This window comes from Schistocerca gregaria, chromosome 4 (assembly GCF_023897955.1).
Source record: "Schistocerca gregaria isolate iqSchGreg1 chromosome 4, iqSchGreg1.2, whole genome shotgun sequence".
NCBI classification, from domain to species: domain Eukaryota; kingdom Metazoa; phylum Arthropoda; class Insecta; order Orthoptera; family Acrididae; genus Schistocerca; species Schistocerca gregaria.
Window position 1 is genome coordinate 435,338,958 of NC_064923.1, and position 18,193 is coordinate 435,357,150.

The window sequence follows — 18,193 nt, forward strand, 5'->3', positions numbered from 1 at the left end:
GGCTAACAACTTTATTAATCAATGCCACGGCAAATAATTGATTTCATATGGGCCGGGGGTGGACCTACGCGCTACTGATTTGCTCCATTTATGGAGCTCATTCTCTTGAATAAATTTTCCAATTTTTCTGAAGTTACATCAGATGTGGCGATTTCTGTCCCATTCGAATAATTCATTAGAAGTGCGTCGTTTTTTTGCCTTACAGTGCACAAAACTGCGACAGAAACATCTCTACCTGCGGCTAGTACGACAGCTTCCGCGAATCACACGCACACTCGTAACACGAGAGCGGTATACACACCTGACGCTTCAGCCGGTAATATGGCGCCGTCATTCCTCTCTCGAGCAGAGCCACTTACGTGTCAGCGCTTGTGACAGACACGAAAGTAAACGTGGAACCTCCGTAATGGAGGCTTGAACCCTGCGAGCACTCTCCCGCAGCAGCTGCCTGCCGGCTTTTTGTACACGGGGCAACGGGACAAAGTGTTTTGTCAACATTCGGGAGGCGGTGCGGTGCGGTGCGGTGCTGTGGGTGCGCCCACGGCGAGCTATTTCTAGACGCTGCACCGAGAAGTGCCTGTCGACGTTCTCTGGCAGCACAGCCTCAACGCAGCAACAAGATCTACATCTACATCTACGTGATTACTCTGCTATTCACAATAAAGTGCCTGGCAGAGGGTTCAATGAACCACCTTCATGCTGTCTCTACCGTTCCACTCTCGAACGGCACGCGGGAAAAACGAGCACTTAAATTTACCGTGCAAGCCCTGATTTCTCTTATTTTATCGTGATGATCATTTCTCCCTATGTAGGTGGGTGCCAACAGAATGTTTTCGCAATCGGAGGAGAAAATTGGTGATTGAAATTTCATGAGAAGATCCCGTCGCAACGAAAAACGCCATTGTTTTAATGATTGCCACTCCAATTCACGTATCATGTCTGTGACAATACCTCCCCTATTTCGCGATAATACAAAACGAGCTTTCCTTCTTTGTACTTTTTCGATGTCATCCGTCAGTCCCACCTGATGCGGATCCCACACCGCACAGCAATACTCCAGAATAGGGCGGACAAGCGTGGTGTGAGCAGACTCTTTGGTAGACCTGTTGCACCTTCTAAGTGTTGTGCCAATGAATCGCAGTTTTGGGTTTGCTCTACCCACAATACTACCTATGTGATCGTTCCAGTTTAGGTTATTTGTAATTGTAATCCCTAAGTATTTAGTTAAATTTACAGCCCTTAGATTTGCGTGACTTATCGCGTAATCGAAATTTAGCTGATTTCTTTTAGTACTCATGTGAATTACTCCGCACTTTTCTTTATTCAGGGTCAATTGCCACTTTTCGCACCATACCGATATCTTATCTAAATCATTTTGCAAGTAGTTTTGATCATCCGATGACTTTAAAAGACAGTAAATGACAGAATCATCTGTAAACAATCTAAGACGGCTACTCAGATTGTCTCCTATGTCGTTAATATAGATCAGGAACAATAGAGGGCCTATAACACTTCGTTGGGGAACGCCGAATATTACTTCTGTTTTACTCGATGACTTTCGTCTATTACTACGAACTGTGGCCTTTCTGACAGGAAATCACGAATCCAGTCGCATAACTGAGGCGATACTCATGTAGACACGCAGTTTGGTTAGAAGCCGCTTGTGAGGAACGGTGTCGAAAGCCCCCTGAAAATCTAAAAATATTGAATCAATTTGACATACCCTGTCGATAGCACTTATTACTTCATGAGTATAAAGAGCTAGTTGTGTTTCACAAGAACGATATTTTCTGAATCCATGCTGACTATATGTCAATAAATCGTTTTCTTCGAGGTACTTCATAATGTTCGAATATAGTATATGTTCTAAATCCCTACTGCAAATCGACTGTAGTGATCTAGGCATGTAATTCAGCGGATTGCTCCTACTTCCCTTTTTGGGTATTGGTGTGACTTGAGCGATTTTCCAGTCTTTAGGTACGTGTCTTTCTGTGAGCGCGTGGTTGTATATAACTGCTAAATATGGAGCTATTTTATCAGCATACTCGGAGAGGAATCTGAGTGGTATACAATCTGTACCGGAGGGCATGCTTTTATTAAGTGATTTAAGCTGCTTTGTTACACCGAGGATACCTACTTCTATGTTTCACATCTTGGCAGTTGTTCTTGATTGCCGGCCGCGGTGGTCTAGCGGTTCAGGCGCTCAGTCTGGAACCGCGCGACTGCTACGGTCGCAGGTTCGAATCCTGCCTCGGGCATGGATGTGTGTGATGTCCTTAGGTTAGTTAGGTTTAGGTAGTTCTAAGTTCTAGGGGACTGATGACCTCGGAAGTTAAGTCCCATAGTGCTCAGAGCTATTTGAACCATTTTTATCGCGCAGTGAAGGTATTGATTGTGTCTTGCCACTGGTGTGCTTTATGCATGACCAGAATCTCTTTGGCTTTTCTGCCAGATTTCGAGACAGAATTTCGTTGTGGAAGTTATTAAAAGCATCTCGCGTATAAGTACGCGCCATATTTCGAACTTCTGTAAAACTTTGCCAATCTTGGCGATTTTGCGTTCTTTTAAATTTGGCATGCTTTTTTCGTTGCTTCTGCAACAACGATCTGACCCGTTTTGTGTACCATGGGGGATCAGTACCATCACTTATTAATTTATGTGGTATGTATCTCTCAATTTCTGTTGATACTATCTCTTTGAAAACATTCCACAACTTTTCTACACTTACATGATCAGATCAGAAAGAGTGAAGACTGTCTCTTAAAAACGCGTTAAGAGAATTTTTATCAGCTGTTTTAAATAGATGTACTTTGCGTTTCTTTTTGATGGTTGTAGGTGTTACGTTATTCAGCCTAGCAACAACTGCCTTGTGGTCGCTAATCGTTACAACACTCAATATTGTGCATCTAGCGAGGCATTTGACTGTATGCGCTATGCAATTCTTTGGTCTTGTTTCTGAAAGGCACTGAAGAACCATGCCGGCAATAAATTCGATCCTTAAAGCAAATCCCACCCGACTTTCTTCGTCAATGAAATGAGCTTTATTAAAACTATTCTGTATTTTCCGCGTGCCAGTCGCACAAGTTTTATGGTGGTTACTCGTTTCAGACTAACAAGAACACCTTCAGATCTCTGCAGCAGCCTATGCAAACAGTCGTATTCATATTGCTGACTAAGTACATCCCTTTACAACTTACATTAAAATTTTAAACTTTGTAACGGAGTTTACTCTGTCACCAGCATGCTATAACTTGCTACATAAGCAGATGTATAGTTTTGAAGACGGTCTTATTGGACCGCAAATAGTAATCACCACAAAAGTTGTGCAACTGAAAAGCAGCTCCTGTACTATGATTTGGTGTAAAATAGAGTGGAAACATCTCATAAAATTTTCAACTGTTTCAGTTTAATGAAATATATCTGTCAATTTGAGAAATACTCTGTAATCTTTTATGTTTAATGCTCTGGAATGCTTTTTACTTAAATTATTTCAGGGTAGTATTTTTAAATCCGTTAGCACGCGGAGATGGCACTTGGAACCACTAAAGGCTTTTTATATCAGTTAAACTTTTTTTAAATTTTAGTATAAAGTGACAGGATAGGAGTTCAGCCTTAGTTTATGACAGTGAAACTGATAGTATTTCTATTGAGAGTGGTTACTCTGTAACTATAAGAAAGTACGTAATACAAAGTTTGTAATCTAAACAGATAGAAAATTCTTTTAGCTTTGTAACACTATAATCACAGGATAGAACTCAACTGTCATTTACTTTCTTTTTTAACAAATCGGAAGATGAGCGACACTGAGCGAATTTTGAGATAGTGAAACAATAATCGACGGATTAAAAATAAGTGAATTTTCTGTAAATAAGGATCGCTTATGTCTCTCTACTGATGAGTATATCCAGTTTTGATGGTTGATTTGACGGAGGTGGCCAAACAGCGATCATCGTCCCCATCGGATTAGGGAAGGATGGGGAAAGACGTCGGCTGTGCCCTTTTCAAAGGAATCATCCTAGCATTTCTCTGAAACGATTAAGGGAGATCACGGAAACGTAGATCAGGGTGGCCGGAGGCGTGTTTGAACCGTCGTCCTCCCGAATGCGAGTCCAGTATAGTTTTGATGAATTCGATTGTTACTCATTCACATATCTAACTTAAAATCCTGTTGGAAACACCAGAAAAGCCACGACCACACTACTGTGTTCAAGTTGTTAACAAGTTTTGTCCATTGTGTCAAAGAATGCGGTTTCTATCCTATAGCTCGTGCCAGAGATCTCTTTGCTTCGAACATTTTCATGTTGCGGTTCACAAATACAGGGTAAATGAAAGAAACGAATTACTGTGTGGTTAAAGAGGCTGTCTAATGATTAACGTTCCTGCTGTGCGTAATTTTCTTCAGATTTTAAAGCTAATACTGTTAAAGTGAAGTACATTTGCAGGCGATGCGCTATTCTTCAACTTGATCGGATTGAACAAGTCCATACCTACTATAAAAAAAATGATGTGTGTGTGTCTGTGTTTTCACATCTCCTTCTAAACCACTGGAACGATGTCAACCAAACTTGGTATACTTTACTGTCAGGTAACAATCGTTGTGGGCGTAAGAACCACCTATCAAAGAGGTCAGGATACATCTACATCTACATGACTACTCTGCAATTCACATTTAAGTGCTTGGCAGAGGGTTCATCGAACCACAATCATACTATCTCTCTACTATTCCACTCCCGAACAGCGAGCGGGAAAAACGAACACCTAAACCTTTCTGTTCGAGCTCTGATTTCTCTTATTTTATTTTGATGATCATTCCTACCTATGTAGGTTGGGCTCAACAAAATATTTTCGCATTCGGAAGAGAAAGTTGGTGACTGAAATTTCGTAAGAAGGTCTCACCGCGACGAAAAACGTCTATGCTGTAATGACTTCCATCCCAACTCGCTTACCATATCTGCCACACTCTCTCCCCTATAACGCGATAATACAAAACGAGCTGCCCTTTTTTGCACCCTTTCGATGTCCTCCGTCAATCCCACCTGGTAAGGATCCCACACCGCGCAGCAATATTCTAACAGAGGACGAACGAGTGTAGTGTAAGCTGTCTCTTTAGTGGACTTGTTGCATCTGCTAAGTGTCCTGCCAATGAAACGCAACCTTTGGCTCGCCTTCCCGACAATATTATCTATGTGGTCCTTCCAACTGAAGTTGTTCGTAATTTTAACACCCAGGTACTTAGTTGAATTGACAGCCTTGAGAATTGTACTATTTATCGAGTAATCGAATTCCAACGGATTTCTTTTGGAACTCATGTGGATCATCTCACACTTTTCGTTATTTAGCGTCAACTGCCACCTGACACACCATACAGCAATCTTTTCTAAATCGCTTTGCAGCTGATACTGGTCTTCGGATGACCTTACTAGATAGCGGTGAAAGAGAAGTGTAGCCGGCGGCGCGTGAGTTCACAGGCTTTATTTATCCAGTATTTAAGAATGAGAGCATCTAAGGTCTTGCAAAAAAACTTTACACATAATTTAAAACCTATACGAAACTTTTTCTCTCTGACCTTTCGTACAAAATGACGGCAGGAAAAAGTTTATCGCTTACTACTATTCCGCTATTCATGGAGTTCAAGCACCGCATGAGGCACGACTCTATAATTTATTATTTCTTTAGTATTAACTGTATTTGCGACGCATTTTTCAGACAGTATGCACATATACACCGAAGAGCCAAAGAAACTCTTACACCTACCTAATATCTTGTAGGGACTTCGAGAGCACGCAGATCTGGCGCAACACAACGTAGCCGGTCGCGGTGGTCTAGCGGTTCTAGGCGCTCAGTCCGGAGCCGCGCGACTGCTACGGTCGCAGGTTCGAATCCTGCCTCGGGCATGGATGTGTGTGATGTCCTTAGGTTAGTTAGGTTTAAGTAGTTCTAAGTTATAGGGGACTGATGACCATAGATGTTAAGTCCCATAGTGCTCAGAGCCAACACAACGTAGCATGGACTCGGCTAATGTCTGATGTAGTGCTGGAGGGAAATGACACCATGAATCCTGCATGGCTATCTATAAATCCATGAGTGCGAGGGGGAAGAGCACTTGCAAGGCATCCCAGATATGCTTGATAATGTTCATATCCGGAGGGGGGGGGGGGGGGGTGTCTGTCGGCCGGCAGAAGAGTTTAAACTCAGAAGAGTGTCTGTGGAGCCACTCTGAAGCAATGCTGGGCTTTTGAGGTGTCGCATTGTCATGCTGGAATTGGCCAAGTACTTCGAAATGCACAATGGGCATGGATGGATGCAGGCGATCAGACAGGTGGCTTAGGTACATCTCACCGATCAGAGCCTATCTAGACGTATCAAGGGTCCATATCGCTCCAACTGCACACGCCCCACACCATTACACAGCCTCCAACAACTTGAATAGTCCCCTGCTCAAATGCAGGTTCCATGGTGTCATGAGGCTATCTCCATACGCGCTTGATGGAATTTGAAACGAGACTCGTCCGACAAGGCAACATGTTCCCAGTCATCAGCAGTCTAATGTCGGTGTTGACGGGCCCAGGCCAGGCGTAAAGCTTTGTGCCGTGCAGTCATCAAGGGTACACGAGTGGGTCTTCGACTCCGAAAGCCGATATCGACGATGTTCCATTCAGTGGTTCGCACGATGACTCTTGTTGATGGCTCTGCACTGAAATCTGCAGGAATTTGCAGAAGGGTTGCGCTTCTGTCACGCTGAACGATTCTCTTCGGTGGTCCCGTTCTTTCAGGAGCCTTTTCCGGCCGCAGCAATGTCGGATTACTGATATTCAATGTACACTCGTGAAATGATCATACGGCAAAATCCCCACCTCAGGACTACCTCGGAAATACTGTATCTCATCGCTCGTGCGCCGGCTATAACACCACGTCCAAACTCACTTAACCCTTGATAACCTGCCATTGTAGCAGCAGTAACCGATCTAACAAATGCGCCAGACACTTGTCTTATATAGCCACTGCCGACCGCGTCGCCGCATTCTGTGTGTATTTGAATACGCATCCGTATACGAGTTTCTTCGCCGCTTCAGTGTATTACCGTCGCATCAATGTGATGCGTAGTTAGGTCTGGGAAGGTCCCGCATAGACACGTAACAGAAATGAAAACAACAAATAAACGGTGTAAAACATGTTACAATAAAGAAATTCAAGAGTCCAAATTTAAAAAAACAGAACTGAATAGTCGTAACATGTGGTACTTGGGTGGAACAACATGGAGGTACGTACTTTTGTATGACCCTTCGGCACACCTTGCACTTCCAAACGGACGTTAGTCCACGAACATACATAAATTTAACACAGCGAACAGACACGTCGATGATCGGACGGACAGTTGATACATTTGTGAAAAGAAAAGGGGTACGATTGAGATTTGAACACGTACCTCCCTCTTCAGACTCCAACACCGCGAGCACACAACCACGTTGGCTCCGCTATCCGATTACGCTCGATGTTACACATCTTGAGCTTGGACCGTTCACTGTTTATACTGTATTTTGCTTCTTTTTCCACAGTTCATTACACCTTCTTCCTGTTTTCATGTTTGATCCGTGTTCAGTTTTTGGCAGGCCATTCAGCGGGCCATTTTATCACTAAATCTGAGAGGAGTTCCTCTTGTTAAAACTCTTTAAGAACCAAAATTTTTAAGGTTCTCGTGGCCACTTGTTGACAAATTGCCTATTGGCTTCTGTATCGTGTTCTTCGGCTGACGTTCATCTAATGATTTTTCTGACGTTCCGCCAGCACGAGTGGCTGGCCAGTTCACCACCGGCAATGGAGAGTGAAGCTTTGACAATGCCAGCCACTCGTGCCGGCGAAACGTCAGAAAAATCATTAGATGAACGTCAGCCGAAGAACACGAGACAGAAGCCAATAGCCAGTTTGTTACTTCAAGAACCGTTACGATATTGCAGTGCCTATGCTTTTCCTCAGGAAGTTTGCATCGTTCTTCTTCATAACGCAGGCACTGTAATACGGTATTTATCACCCGATACCGGGCAGCGACTTTCAATCAAAATGTCCTCCGTCATACGGAAGTTACATAATGAGTGTACGAGTACAGGTTGTGACGCTGGAAAGACGACTTACGGAAAAAAAGTTTGGGTCTCGTCATGAGTCATGCACGGATAGCCAAAGCCGTTAAAAATGGTTCAAATGGCTCTGAGCACTATGGGACTTAACTTCTGAGGTTATCAGTCCCCTAGATCTTAGAACTACTTAACCCTAAGAACATCACAAACATCCATGCCCGAGGAAGGATTCGAACCTGCGACCGTAGCGGTCGCGCGGTTCCAGACGGTAGCGCCTAGAACCGCTCGACCATCCAAAGCCGTTTAAGGCGAGCGCTCGTGTATAAAGAGAAATTACTTTTCGAGGCCTGGTACGGCACAAATTTTTACTGTCGGCATTCCCTTGTACAGCTGACGGTTGTTTGTATTCATGAACTTCGAGAAACATTCTTCGGGGCAGAGACTACGAATCTTATTGAGCCCCCTACGTATGTGTTCCGTAGAGATCGTGTAGACAAAATCAGGCACATTAGAGTTCGCACAGAGGTGTGTAAGCAGTCAATCTACTCACATGCCATCCGTGAATGCCGAACTCAGTGCAGCAAGGGACTCTGACGCACTTACGTCAGATTTCTGCCTGTCAAGCAAAAGGGATCGACACTACAAGCTAACACGGCAGCTGGTGCTTCATAATTAGCACGACGTCGGAACAGCGTATCACATTAGTCACAGCGTCTCGATTCATCTGCTTCAGCCCATGGATTAATTGATTATCTGTACAGATATGATAACGTTTGTAAGCTGCTGCATCGCGAGCACTGAGCAGTATCAGTAACGGCCAACTTCTCTGTCTGTTCACCTGTGCAGCCGACGTCGCTTAGATAGACTGTGACACTCGATACGGGGTAGCCTGTTCGACTCCTGTGGGATAATTTCATCAGATACTGATCAGTACAGAGAGGAAAGTTGTGGAGGTTAAGCTCTGCTCCCTATTAATACTATTCGAGAAATCAAGGGCTAATTTTATCCCTTCCATCATCATCATGATCATCAGTAAGACAACATCACGTCTACACTCTCACAGAACCATCATCGCCACTACAGATTTTGATATGCAAGGCCCCGAAAGCCTGTTGCCAGGCGATGAATTATAACGAAGGAAAAGTAAAACGGTAAGTGTTAACCACGAGAGCCAACGTCCAACGCAGCCAAAAGGATTCTCCAGTATTTTCGTGCCTGTAAGGTATGTAGATTAAAATTTCATCAGTATGCGACCTCATTTTCAGTACAGAAAAAGTCATTCCTACAGATGAAGTTTGGTATAGGGGTGTGCATCAGAGGCGTATTGACCACAACAAAATATGTAGGGGCTACATTGGACCAGACACTGTCCTAGAAGAAGCATCTGCGAAGTTACGAACGAGGAACATCCTACGTAAACTGTGCGGAAGAATCTGAGGCTCCGCTGCAGAAAACAATGGTTCAAATGGTTCTGAGCGCTGTGAGACTTAACATCTGAGGTCATCAGTCTCCTAGAACTTATAACTACTTAAACCTAACTAACCTAAGGACATCACACACGTCCATTCCCGACGCAGGATTCGAAGCTGCGACCGTAGTGGTCGTGCGGTTCCATACAGAAGCTCCTAGAACCGCTCGGCCACACCGGCCCGCCGCTGCTGAAACTCTATGCACTTGATCACATGGGATAGTATTCTCTGCTGTGGAATATAGTGATATGTGTTGTTCAATAGTGCATACACACAAACTCTCGACCTACAATGAGCTTACAATGAGAATTACCAATGGCTCTCAAAGAACAGTCCCCGTCGAATGGCTGTCCATAATATGCCACGTCCCGCCCCTGGACTTCGGCGAAAAGCAGCTTGACTCCATGAGTTCAAACGCATACAAGGCAGCAAATAACTCCCTATCGACCACGATGCGGTTATCGTATAAGACACCGGCTTCGACCAAGAAAGTCATCCGTGGAACAGCCATGGAGCTGCACATATCTACAGACCCAAAGGAACGAGATTGGACAACAGAGGATTGCCCTCCACATTGCCAGAACTTGCGTGTATAAGAAAGGAAGAAACACCATGCTTCTGACGAAGCGCGCTCAACATGGACAATGTTTAACAGGATACGCAACAATCGTGGCCATAGCGTGGACTCTCTTCATAGGCTACACTGGCGTTCGTCCTCTGTTAGTATATTGCTGCGCGGTGTGGGATCCTTACCAGGTGAGATTGACGGAGGACATAGAAAGGGTGCAAAAAATGGCAGCTCGTTTTGTATTATCACGTAATAGGGGAGAGAGTGTGGCAGATATGATACGCGAATTGGGATGGAAGTCATTAAAGCAAAGACGTTTTTCGTCGCGGCGAGATCTTTTCACGAAATTTCAGTCACCAACTTTCTCTTCGGAATGCGAAAATATTTTGTTGAGCCCAACCTACACAGATAGGAATGATCATGAAAATAAAATACGAGAAATCAGAGCTCGAACAGAAAGGTTTAGGTTTTCGTTTTTCCCGCGCACTGTTAGGGAGTGGAATGGTAGAGAGACAGTATGATTGTGGTTCGATGAACCCTCTGCCAAGCACTTAAATGTGAATTGCAGAGTAGTCATGTAGATGTAGATGTAGATGTAGATGGGGTAAGGTTCCATCTTCAAATTGCGAGTGTGGACCAGCCAGACAAACCGTTTGCCACATATTTAAATGACGTCACGACAGGGCCTATAGTGGCACTTTAGACGATTTCCTGAGTGACAACGATTGACGCAGCTGATTATATTAAAAATTTAGGTGTCTGTTTGTAAAGTACATGTGTTATTGTTTGCATTATATATATACTGACGGAAGAAGCAGTTGTGCAACATAAACCAAAGTTGGTAGGTGTGTTTCTACATCTGAAAAATGATGTGTATACAGATTTCGTCCAGACATATAAGAGTGAAGGACGGAAATCAGGTTGCTTTAAATGGACGCTTTAACAGTCATGAGCGCTAGTTACCTTTGAGAGTGGACGTTGTGAGCTACTAATGTTAGTCAAGAATGCCTTTAAGGCGACAACGAACCCATTATCAGCACCTCGTTGAGCTTGAACGAAGTCATGTACAACGGCTACGAGTAGCTGGATGTTCCTCCTGCGATACTGCAGGAAGGCTTGGCAGGAATGTAGATACTGTGCATGGCTGCCGACAGCGGTAGTCACGGGAATGTGTGGTTGCAAGAAGACCGGCTCCGGACAACACGTGGTACTAACCGGAGGGAAGACCATCGTATTCGGCGTATGACAGGCTCATCGCACTGCATCCACAGCAGCAATTTGAGCAGCAGTTGGCGCCATACTGACACAACGGACTATTACCAGTCGGTTTCTTCGAGGGCAGCTCCTAGTCAGACGCACTGTAGCGTGCATTCCGCTGATCCCAAACCACCCGCCATTTGAGATTTGAGTGGCGTGAAGCGTGATTTCGTTGGTGGGCAGGGTGGATGTCTGTTGTGTTTTCTGATGAAAGATAGATTTGCCTCGGTGCCAGTGACGGAAATGAGTTGGTTAAAAGGAAGCCAGTTTGAGGGCCTGTATCCAGGCAGTCTTTGTGCCAGCCACACTGGACCTACATCTGGAGTTATGAATGGGGTACGATTTCTTACGACAGCAGGATCACTCTCGTGGTTATTCCACGCTCCCTGGCTGTCAATTTGTACCTCAGTCTGTTGATTCGACCTGTTGTGCTGCCATTCATGAACAGCATTACACAGAGTATTTTCCAACAGGATAACGCTCGCCCACATACCGCTGTTGTAACCCAACGTGCTCTACAGAGTGTGGTCGTGTTGCCTTGTCCTGCTCGATCACCAGATCTGTTTCCAATGGAGCGCATAGGGGCATCACCGGACGACAACTTCAGCCTCATCCATGACCACTATTAACCGTCCCTGTACTGACCGACCCACTGCAGCAGGCGTGGAGCACCACTCCACAAACTGACACCCGGCACCTGTACGAAACAATGCATGCACATCTGCACGCTTGCATTCAACGTTTTGGCAGTTGCACAAGTTATTAAGGCACCAGCGTTTCACATTTTCAGTGGCTTATCTCACGCTTGCATTAACCTGTGATCTTTGGAACTTTAATCTCTTAAATACATTACCTAGACAAACGAATTCCCGAAATCTCATTACTCTACATTACTTGTTTCTTCGTGTTGCGATTTTGTTTCCGCCAGTGTAGTTCAGGGTGATAGTCGTACGTTACAATACATATTCGAGACAACGTCATTTCAGTGATTAGGCCAGATAGTTTACATTCAGTTTGGAAGTTATTCTCTTGCTACACAAAGTACATTTTAGTGAATAGTGTGATATATCCGAGGCTGAAACATTATTCGTATTCTGAGTTTTGCTTCGAAAGTTAGCTACGTAAATCGGCAGTGAACTTTTATTAAAGTAATTTTGATAATTTATTCAGACACAAAGTTAAGTAGTTCATTTAATGAGCAATTTTTATTGGTTTCATTTTGGTGTATTTTTGAGATGTTGAATCACTGTGGCATCAGGCAACACACTACTATTCACTCGACAGAGTAATACAGGGCTTCAGTAATCACATTTTTCAGTAATTAGTTTTGTGGACTACACTACACACAGAGACAGATTTGTAAAGCAGAGAAGTTACAACATGCAACTTGTTGCTATTTTTCGGACTTTGAGAATAGTCGAGGAGCATGGGAGTACAGACAGTCGGCCGTAGTGCGATAAATGCAGAACAAGTGTGTCCAGACTGAGTCAAGACGACAACGTGGCAACAAGACTAGGTTCGGGTCTTTCCAGAAGGTGTACACCAAGAGAAGAGCGAAGGGTCGTTCTACTGACTCTGCCGGAAAGATGACTCACTGCTACACAGAATACGACAAAGGACTGATATAGTAATTTCTGGAAAAAGGCTGAATACTCGCGAGCATGTGGAAAGTATGTCATACCCTCCATCACCAGGATACCAAATGACATACTGCAGCATTACAGCACAAGAACCTGTTCGACAGTTCGCATCACAAATGCTTTGAGGAAACTACAGTTCCCTCGCTGCCCTGCTCGGTCCCCTGATCTGCCATCCGTAGAGCATGCAATGGAAAGACAAACTTCCATACCGGCCTTCACTTATCAGTTTTCAAGGACTGACTCAGCGTTTGTTACAGGCACGGTAAGAAATTCCTTGTGCAGAGGCTGTGCGCTTTCATGTCACCACAAATCAGAGAGCATATTCATGACCCAGCGGGAGGGGGAGCGTCACGCTTCATACCCATGTTGATGATGGACATCATTTCCAAATGGAACGAAAGTTTTATCAATTAGTACCCGTTATGTGATAAACACATTCAGGAAGTTTGATAAATGCCCTACTTGTACTTGACAGTGCCACACTTTCCATTTTCTTCAGTGTATTTCTTCGGATGAAACGAAGTATCGATGGATAAAAGCCGTAATACGAACGACAGCCAGTGGACGCTTGAAATTATACGAAAAATTTACATGAAAAGTGACAAGGAGCATGTTATGGCGCTATTTATACGTATAGTGGCAATTACCCATATGATCAAGCTGGAGACCGGATGGGTAACTTCTGATCTTGGAGAACGCCAGTGGATACACCGGCTGATTATGCATACCGCTCCTCGCTTTGAGTTGATCGTCGGTAAGGGGTGAAAGTGTCAGCCGGCAGATGGCCTAGTCCGTCGAAGGACACGAAGATATCCGGCCTCTTCGTGTCCCCCTGAACCAAAGGCGAGCGTGTAATCCACTAGAATGAACGCCACATAACCGCACGCACTGAGGATCTGGTATTTGCTCATCTGACCGGACAGAGAACTCCAATATTTTGTCGTTGCCGGGACAACAACACATGCGATATTGCCTCATCAGACAACTGGAAGTCGTGCAGAGTACACAGTAACGTGCGTCTGATCGATGAATTCAGAGGTTCAAATATGCGGAAGTTACTCAGTGCGAAACTAATATACGTTTCACGTCCCTCTTCTGAATTCCTAAAGACAATGGTACGGGTGAAGCTGCGGTTAAGCATTTGTCAGATCCGGTTGTGTAGGTTCCCCCTCTAATGTCATCAATCGAGGTACCACGAAGCAAACTGTGCTAAGCTCTAGGAACGAATAGCGTTATCGTAGTCATGGCAGTGGATGTACTTCCAACGACGGGCGACTGCATGAAGTACGATATAGTTCCCTACAACGACATCGATAAAGTTTCTAGAGTAATCTTTGATTCAGTTGGGCTGTAGCAATGCAGCAGACACGGCGTTAAAATCTGATTCCTTTGAAGAAAGTCCTTATCGAATTCAAACTTGCAGTTAAACGATTACACTTTTTGTTATACACCCGACATATGCGACCAGTTTGCAATAAGTTACTAGCTCCGATATACTTATTCTCAGCCGGCCGGAGTGGCCGAGCGGTTCTAGGCGCTACAGTCTGGAACCACGGGACCGCTACGGTCGCAGGTACGAATCCTGCCTCAGGCATGGATGTGTGTGATGTCCTTACGTCAGTTAGGTTTAAGCAGTTCTAAGTTATAGGCCACTGATGGCCTCAGAAGTTATAACCCATAGTGCTCAGAGCCATTTGTTTTTACTTATTCTCATTAGAAATGAATAAAGCCGTAGTATGGCAATTACGACAAAACGTGAATGGAAATGCGATTGCTTTCAGTGCAAATGACGAATTTATTATGCGGCTAAATGAACATACGTTTCGTGTCGGCATGTTTAAAATACCATACTTCTGATCTTAGGATACTCGTTTCAAACGGAATTAGACCTTTTGGTGTTTTTCTGCTGCTTAGTATGACAAAACCTTAACAGTTAGCTGTGGGGCGCAAAAGCACTGTGTAGTGCAATTGTTCAGGTTACACTTCAAAGTTTAAACTATCTCACTCACAACTAATTGGTTGTTCTGATTTATGGGTCGGGAGTCAGTCCACTTCCCTTAGGACTACGCCTTGTAAAATAGCATAATGCTCAAAAGCCGGCTTCGTGTTGATAGAAGTCTTTTGTTTTTAACGGAAACTAAGCTTTATAAGATATCATCATCATCATTTAAGACTGATTATGCCTTTCAGCGTTCAGTCTGGAGCATAGCCCCCCTTATAAAATTCCTCCATGATCCCCTACTCATTGCTAACATGGGTGCCTCTTCTGATGTTAAACCTATTACTTCAAAATCATTCTTAACCGAATCCAGGTACCTTCTACCCTCTACTGCTGAACCCATGAGCCTCTTGGGTAACCTTGCTTCTCCCATGCGTGTAACATGACCCCACCACCTAAGCCTGTTGGCCCTGACTGCTACATCTATAGAGTTCATTGCCAGTTTTTCTTTGATTTCCTCATTGTGGACACCCTCCTGCCATTGTTCCCATCTACTAGTACCTGCAATCATCCTAGCTACTTTCATATCCGTAACCTCAACCTTGTTGATAAGGTAACCTGAATCCACCCAGCTTTCGCTCCCATACAACAAAGATTGAACGGTGCACAGATAACTTAGTCTTGGTACTGACTTCCTTCTTGCAGAAGAGAGTAGATCGTAGCTGAGCGCTCACTGCATTAGCTTTGCTACACCTCGCTTCCAGTTCTTTCACTATGTTGCCATCCTGTGAGAATATGCATCCTAAGTACCTGAAACCGTCCACCTGTTCTAACTTTGTTCCTCCTATTTGGCACTCAGTCCGTTTATATTTCTTTCCCACTGACATTACTTTCGTTTTGGAGATGCCAATCTTCACACCATGGTCCTTACATTTCCGATCTAGCTCTGAAACATTACTCTGCAAACTTTCAATCGAATCTGCCATCACAACTAAGTCATCCGCATTTGCAAGACTGCTTATTTTGTGTTCACATATCTTAATCTCACCCAGCCAGTCTATTGTTTTCAACATATGATCCATAAATAATATGAACAACAGTGGAGACAGGTTGCAGCCTTGTCTTACCCCTGAAACTACTCTGAACCATGAAATCAATTTACCGTCAACTCTAACTGCTGCCTGACTATCCATGTAAAGACTTTTAACTGGTTGCAAAAGTTTGCCTCCTATTCCATATTAACAGATAATAACTTCTTCCTAGGAACCCGGTCATATGCCTTTTCTAGATCTATAAAGCTTAGATACAATTCCCTGTTCCACTCGTAACGCTTCTCCATTTTAGAAGATAAAACAAAACAAAAAACTATAAAAACGTACAAAACGATTCAGATGTATGTGAGTTATAGCGATTTGTATGAATGAAACTGCCTCTAATAGAACAGTGTCGGAATGACAATGATGGTGATCTTAGCAATATACTGCTAAAAATCGTAGAACTTCGCAGTGCTAATTCTTCAACAAACATTTCGTAACATATTAGTAATAAACTGTTTCTGGTCCATTTGGATGGATTCGAATCCTTATGTGAAATCAGATGCCACCTGGAGGTCACGTGTAACTATACAGTGACCACGTCTGGGCAGCAGAGCAGTAACAGAACTAGTAGTGCAGGTATTCAAGTGGTGCCGCTATCGTCAGTCGAGTCGGCGCACATGTGCTGAAGTAGATTTACACACAAATGTTCGATCCGAACCACTAGCTGCCTAAATATGCACACTTCTCTCACAGGTAGCACTCATTTGCACGAAGTAGAGGGGAGAAAATAGCCAACTGTCCTGGCGTAGCAGTGGGCAGGCGTAACGTGCGTCGATTGCGGAGCAGCGGTGGGCGCCGGCACGCTGCACTGACCTGCAGGGTGACGCTCGGCCGGCCCAGGGGTCGCCGCGTGTCGTGATGTCGGCTGGCTGGTGATGTGACGCCGGTGTGACCCGCGCTCCTCTGACACGTGCTGACCCTTCGGAGTGCACCGCACGACTGACGCGCGCTGCCACCTGTAGCTGCCGCGGCGTCCCACGCGCCGCGCCGGCGCGCATGCGCACTGCGCTTCACCTACCTGCTCACCGGAGGGAGGACGGCTGAAGCCTACTTCCCGGCGCAGCTGTCGCATGTGGCACTGTGTGACCTGCGTTCTCCCGTTCTGGTGAGGGGGACGCTGCCAGATTCGTATCAGTTTCGTGCACGCACAGTATTTCTCCAACGCGTTAGTTACAGCTGGTGCCATAGGCGTCAGCAGAAATCTCTGCAAGAGGGGGCAAGAAAAATTTAAAATTGCCATTGTTGATACCAGAAAACTTGAGAAATTTCTGTTAATTATTAACAAATATAACGAGCAAAATAACACTGAGCAACCCTCCTAAAATAGAAGAAGCACGAACTGAACTTCTAAAAACGTTTGTTGAACTTATACCACGTATAACACTTATTTGTTTACACAACTTTAACTTTGATAATGTTGATCGATTTCTTTTATATGTGTTCTAATTTTTAACGTCGATTGACAAACTTAAAATCACTAATATGTGTTTTTAAAACTCCTTTTGAAAGCAGAAAGGTGGAAGGAGTATATAGAGGGTCTATACAAGGGCGATTTACTTGAGGGCAATGTTATAGAAATGGAAGAGGATGTAGGTGAAGATCAAATGGGAGATATGATACTGCGTGAAGAGTTTGCTAGAGCACTGAAAGACCTAAGTCGAAACAAGGCACTGGGAGTAGACAGAATTCCATTAGAACTAGTGACAGCCTTGGGAGAGCCAGTTCTGACAAAACTCTGCCATCTGGTGAGCAAAATGTAAGAGACAGACGAAATACCCTCAGACTTCAAGAAGAATATAATAATTCCAATCCCCAAAAAAGCAGGCGTTAACAGATGTGAAAATTACCGAACTATCAGTTTAATAAGTCACGGCTGCAAAATACTAACGCGAATTCTTTTCAGACGAATGGAGAAACTGGTAGAAGCTGACCTCGGGGAAGATCAGTTTGGATTCCGTACAAATATGGGAACACGTGCGGCAATAGTGACTCTACGACTTATTTTAGAAGCTAGATTAAAAAAAGGCAAACCTACGTTTCTAGCATTTGTAGACTTAGAGAAAGCTTTTGACAATGTGACTGGGATACTCTCTTTCAAATTCTGAAGGCGGCAGGGATAAAATACAGAGAGCGAAAGGCTATTTACAATTT

The 18,193-nt window shown here is 44.2% G+C and overlaps 1 protein-coding gene across 1 annotated transcript in view; it reads right to left on the reverse strand.

The window, feature by feature from the left end:
* Positions 1-17,049, reverse strand: part of LOC126365770 (golgin subfamily A member 6-like protein 7) — a 510,481-nt gene extending 493,432 nt beyond the window's left edge. The window contains exon 1 of the mRNA XM_050008292.1: positions 16,856-17,049. The gene's annotated coding sequence lies outside the window, so the exon portion shown is untranslated. The remainder of the gene's footprint in view (positions 1-16,855) is intronic.
* Between the last annotated feature and the right edge of the window lie 1,144 nt (positions 17,050-18,193).